The sequence below is a fragment of the Lygodium microphyllum genome, chromosome 24 (genome assembly GCF_053477565.2).
Source record: "Lygodium microphyllum isolate KBCC chromosome 24, Lygodium_microphyllum_v1.1.10, whole genome shotgun sequence".
Taxonomy (NCBI): domain Eukaryota; kingdom Viridiplantae; phylum Streptophyta; class Polypodiopsida; order Schizaeales; family Lygodiaceae; genus Lygodium; species Lygodium microphyllum.
The window spans coordinates 83,464,772-83,471,512 of record NC_141158.1 but is presented as its reverse complement, the minus strand read 5'-3'; positions in this window follow the sequence as shown (position 1 = coordinate 83,471,512).

The following is a 6,741-nucleotide window of genomic DNA, read 5'->3' as shown; positions in this document are numbered from 1 at the left end:
CCACCATTATCAAATAAGAATTGGGGAGAAGATATCCCTAAAACTACTTTTAACACAAAGGTATGGTCATTATGAGTTTATTATGATGACAAATGCTCTTGCCACCTTCAATAGATTGATGCAAGACATTTTCTGACCCTACCTTGCTTTGATAATATCTTAACATATTCCAAGAATGAAGAAGACCATGGACCATATCTTCAAATAGTTCTTGAAACAATGAGGGCCCACAAATTCTATGCTAAAAAGAAGAAATGTGCTTGCTTCAAGAAGCAAATTGAATATCTAGGATTCATAGTATCGATAGATGGCATTTCAGTGAATCCTACCAAGGTCCAAGGCTACTGGCCACCCCTGACAACGGTCAAGGAAATGTGAAGCTTTCCATGGATAATGGGCTGGTATAGAGTCTTCATTAGAGACTATGCCTCAATCGCCACAACTCTCACTGACCTTCTCAAAAAGTAGGTCTCCATTACATGGACGTCTGTCGAATCTAGCTTTGAGAAGCTTAAGCAGAGATTGGTAACTACCCCTATCTTAAGGCTACCTGACCTAAGCAAAGATTTTGAAGTCATAAGTGACTCAAGCTCTCTTGCTTTGGGTTATATGCTTATGCAAGAAGGACATCCAATAGCTTATTCTTCAAGAAAATTAAAGATCCACTAAAGAAACTATGCTACATATGATCTAGATTTACTTGCTATAAATCATGCCTTTAAACTACGGAAACATTACCTGCTTGGTAATTGGTTTTCTCTAGTCATTGATCGTAAAGGCTTAAAGTGGATTTTTACTTAGCCGAATCTCAATATGAGACAACGGCGATGGATTGAGACCCTACAAGAATTTGACTTTGAAATCAAGTAAAGACTAGGCAAGGATAATGTGATTGCAAATGCCCTAAATCGTAAATCATTCGTTAATGCTCCAATCCTAGAAGAACCCTCTAGGGCTAAAACTCTTGCCACAATGATTTCAATACCCAGTAACTCTCTCATAGAAATGGCTAGAGAAGAGGTAGCGAAGGATCCAAGCTATCAAAACTTGTTAAGATAAATTTCCATCAAGGATTCAAATCCAAAACTCAAGACTAAGTATTAGGATTTTTTCATAAACGAGGAACTTGCCTATTAGAAGACAAGACTGCGTATTCCTACAAGTCAAGAACTCAAAATGAAAATACTATGGAAAGCTCACGATTCTCCATTTTCCAGTCATCCTAGTTATGCTAAGACTCTTAATACAGTCAAAAGAAGCTTCTACTGGGAAAAACTCAAGGGTGATTTACTCAAGTATGTCACTAAATGCCTAAACTACCAACGAATTAAGGCCGAGCATGTCAAGTTGCTAGGAAAACTCTAACCACTTGACAGTCCTCAAATTAAATGGGAGTATATCAACATGGACTTCATAGTTGGATTGCCCCCAATACAAGGAGGATATAACTCCATAATGGTATTCATTGATACACTAACAAAAGTTACCCACATTATTCATATAAAAACCAATTACAAGGCTTTCGATATCGCTAGGCTTTTCATTAAGGAAAATTTTAGGTTACATGGACTACCCCAAAGAATCACATCGATAGCAATTCTCTTTTCACCTCAAACTTTTGGAAGAGTTTGTTTGAAGCTCTAGGAACCTAGCTCTACTTCAGTACTGCTTACCATCACAAAACTGATGGTCAAATAGAGCGGGTCAACTAGGTTATTGAAGACATGTTGAGATTTTATTGTAATAGAGAACCCAAACAGTGGATCCAATACCTACCCCTAGTCTCGGGGAAGTTACTATATGTATATCCTCTACATCACGTGCGTTCAAGGCCTATTTATAAATATCCTTATCAGTGAATTTTTCTTGAATAAAGCATAACCCTTTTCTATTCAATCTATAAATAATTCCACTATATTACACCTTTTTGTATGTAAAAAAATGTATAAAAATGGTATTTTAAAAATACCTTATTTTGAACCCACGTGATGCACATATAAATTCATGAGTAACTTACCCGAGCCCCTAGTTGAATCTGCCTACAATGCATCATACCATCAAAGTATTCAAATGACTCCTTTTTAGGTACTATATGGGATAGCTTGTCTTAAACAACTAAATTTTTCTGATCCTACCCTACAGATAGAAGCATCTAGGCAAATGCTAGAAGAAATGGATTAGCCAAATGAAAGCTATAAAGGCAAGATATTCAAGCCATCAAGGATCAACATAAGGCATATGCCAATCAACAAAGGCAAGAATGCATCTTCAAAGAAGGTGACATGGTTTTCCTACGAGTTCACCCAAAGAGAAGTTCCTTATCTTTGGGGGAATTGAAGAAACTAAGTCCCAAATATTATGGACCATATAAGGTGCTAAAGTGTCTAGGACCAAATGCCTACAAGCGACAACTCCCTCTAACTTGCAAATACACAATGTATTTCATGTTAATCAACTGTAGCATTGACACAGAGAGAGAGAGAGAGAGAGCCATTGCCCGCATAGCATCGATCACTTCACCCATGTGTTTTTTGTGCATTGCAGGTACACACAACTCTTCTCCTCTATTTATAGCTTTGATCTAGAGGTGTGTGCTACATCTACTGACCAAAATTGTGCGATTGGATCGATTTATCATTGTATCTACTAAAATCCCATTGCATTCAGCCCATTCGAGTGACATCAACTCTGGGCTCTGAACCCCAGAATCAGCCCTCAGTCCTCGTGTGTTTGGTCATTTGGCCCACTATCATTCGGATGTTCACCACTCAGCCCCCAAACCCACTCGGACAACAAGATGAAATTTGGCCTAGTCGAATCAACCATTCAGACCAACTTGGCATTCGGCCCACTTGACTCGGCCCTCAGCCATTCAGCCATTCAACCCTTGGACTACTACATTCGAATGGTCCAAATTTGACATCCAAACCAATTGCATTCCACCCTTTCTCATTCGGCCCTCAACTATTTAGACAATCCAAATTGAGCATTCAACCCCTGCAATTTAGTCCTATTGGGCCGAATTCAAAAATTTTCAAATTTTTGGCCTATAGACCCTAATTAACCCAGCACTACAAGATATAGGCCTTATACCGACCTTAAAAGTGATGAAAATGTTCATAAAGAAAATTTCCCCCCTGTCGTCGCAAAAAACGTCGTTATTAGCGATGTCATAGAACAGTCGGTATTTGTGTCATTATCTACGTCGCTATTAGCGCTGATACTGATGCAAATAAGGACGTTGATAACAACGCTTTGCATGCATTTTGCGACGCTAATAGCAACGCGTGCAGTAAATTTCCGATACTAATAGTGACAGTAACAGGGGGAAAAAATTTTGTGGCAGGCCAACATGTAACATTATGTGCTTTATTTACAAAATACTTTCACTAATGTGTACAATGCTCATGTAAATAAATGCAAAGTGTACTTAAATCATAACACTGATATATGAAATAAATAAATGATCGCATAATGAAAGTGACAGGTACAATCATGGCAAGATACTACTACTACATAGAAAATGTCTACACAGATCACGTGACCAAAAAAGAAAGGTATGTGAGCTCCAGGGATCCAAGGGCGAGCTATAGATCCTCGCCATCCGAAACCTCATCCCACCGCAAAGGAGCATCGAACGGACTCTGCAAAAAACGAAACAACTACACATCAGTCCACCATACAATAATGCATTCTAATTAAATATAGTAACTACGGACAATAAAGATCAGTGACTTATAGGGTTGCCGCATCCATACAATCGGTCGATCAATGCAGTGAAAGCATGCCTCTCTGCATATCAAGTCTCAAGGCCAGTGGGATCGCGATATGTAATGAAGTACTGCAAAGAAAAAAAAATACAACTGTTAGAAACACGATTGTCAGTACAAAGGATATTTTTTTAAAAAAAGCAAGTAAAACAAAAGAAAAACTTACAAAGTCCTCTAGATATGTCCTGTGGTGGCCGCCACTCCTAAGATGATGGACCACTCCGGCCTCTAGTCGTGCCCTTGCCGCCTCGCACTGCTGTCTCCAACGTCCTAGAGAATCTGTAGTCTCCTTCTCGAGTCGGTGCCAGTCGTCCGCGTCTAGCCACTCGGGCTTTGAAGCCCGACTCTTGAGTGCCTTGCGTGCATCCGATCGTCTATGTGACATGTATGCACGTATGCACTCCATCATCCATCCCGTAGAAAACCTATCTGTTGTGGCTGGTACCGAAAGCTCCTCATGCAAGGATGCTACTATGTAGTCCTTGCTCCTCTCTGGTATGTTCTTCCAATGATCCAAGACGTTGTGCTGAAAAACTTGTTGCCACAACTCTCTCATGCGAGCCATCACCCTCTCCCCTCATCATTCATGATGATGGCTCCTGACCGTGCAAGTGAAGATCTCCTGTAGCTCCTCGTCGCTCATCCCTCGACTCATCTTGATGATCTAAATATCCACAAAGGTTACTTGCACAGACAAAAAATGATGTTAGTATAATCAATATAGATCATATAAAGCATGGTAATATAAATCTTTAAAAAATGTCTTACTTTAAATGCATATCTTATGTACCCTTATAAGCGATTCGTCAACGAATTAAGTAGGTAGATGCTCCAAGTATGAAGTACCCTATGGTCCAATGTCAATCTCCTAATACAACTCTGCATACATTGGAAGGTCGATAGACATGTCACCACAAAAGGATAAGTCCACCTCGTTCTCAAAAAATTCTTAGACTCCTGTATTTCTATCATTGTTACTCGATGCTGGCTCCTCTATATGCTTCAAGCTTTCGATGGCCTCCACCCCTTGCAATATGGACCTCTCTATTTGCATATTGTCCTCATCTATGCTCCGAACATCACTTTGATTATATACTCTCGTACTTCAGGGAGCTGAAGGTATAACATACCACCATCGAGGTTGTCGAGGGTTTGGATAGAAAATTACATGTTCACAATCACATACAAGAGAGATTTAACTATGGTGACATGTACCATGTCGTAATACAATTAAAAAACACATGAGTTCATGCACCTATTCATAATGGGCTGGTAACACAAACGTATCATACAAATCTATTCATTTTTTTCCAGAATCTATTTCGATAAATCCAGATGGACCTCGTTTAACTATTTCTCCAGCTTCTTCAAGTACCACTTCGAACCACTGCACATCAAATAGGATCATGGAGAAGCTACGGTAATCCACTGTGACAATACTTTGCAAGTTTCCAAAAATACTCCATATCATCTATACTTGTGTTTAGATCTGTTGCTTGTCATCGGCTCTCTTGCTCAAACCTTGCCATGATACCACAATTTGTTGTGGAGCGCATTTTGTCAATACGCTCCACGCAGAAATGTATATATTTTGTACTGTATATTAAAACACTCAATTAGTTGTCACATATAAAATATAGATATGACAAACTCGAAACACGTCATCACCTTTGGACTACATTCCTTCAAGAGAATTCCCACTCGGCTGAGACCTCCACCCCTTCGCGAGACACTGTGGTCAAAGCTCTATGCAACCATCGCATTGACATAAACCGCGGCATCTCCTCCATGCCCTCAGGATATCAAATCGATCGATGGCACATACTACGTCAAAATTCAAATCGTGCTTCCTCTCGATCTTTCCTAGTTTGCTGGTACCTAGCGACCCACGTCTCCATAGAGGCATGGTGCAACATACAAAAGCGGTTCACTTTCTCCTCCATTGCAACATCCATTCTTTTTTTACCCCATTTCCAACCACCATATCTCCGGTCAGTCTATCATTGTCCTTCGACCATAGCATATTGTTGTCTGAATCCATTGTTGGTAGCCATTGTGAAATATGCACTAGCACCTTAGACACCAACCAACCTTCAGCCATGCTACCTTCTGGCTGAGCTCGTTCTCACACAAAGCCTTTCAGGGTTTTCATGAAGCGCTCCAAGAAGAAGATCCATCGCGTATGGACAGGTCCAGCAATCTTCAATTCATTTATAAAATGCAGAAGAAGGTGGATTTGTATTGTGAGCATGCTAGAAGGTAGGTATTTCTCAAAGAGACAGACCGTTTCCACTGCCCCCCGTCTCGCGGATTCAATAGAGGATGTCTTAATCTCCTTCCGTGAGATCCATTGCACTAAAGTTGACAACCTGTAAATCGCCCTGCGTATTTCTGGAGTAAGGCATCCTGCGATCGTGATCGGTAGTACAAACTGCCACAAACGAGAAAGCATTATGAACAACGACTACACTCCAAATAGCAAAATACATTCATAGTACAAACTTGACATATCTTATGCCAATCATGGGATTTTAGCCCTGATAATTGGTCATCTTTAGAAAATGCAGACCTGAGAGAATGCATCATACCCATCAGAGTGCGGATAGACTTGACTATTTGCTTCACAATGTGCTCTTCTTTAGTGGACAAAACCCAAGGAGTGTGAGGTAGCTGCAAGCGACCATCAACACTCGACTGCGGCTAAAGCGCCTCCATCTTGCCTACCTCCTTCAAATCCATTCGTGTCCCTACAGTGTCTCTCTTCCTGTGATGTGGTCCCATAGCAAGCTGTCCGCATTCTTGAAAATATGCATGGTATCCAACAAGTGGTTGATCTGTAAGTGGGTCCAATATGGCAACTCGTAGAAAATTGAGAACCGTCGCATTCTGTTTGGATGTGACTTCGTGTGGACCATTTTCAGTTTGTACCAGCTTTGGATATTCATACATGCTGGAGGTCGTCCAAGAAAAC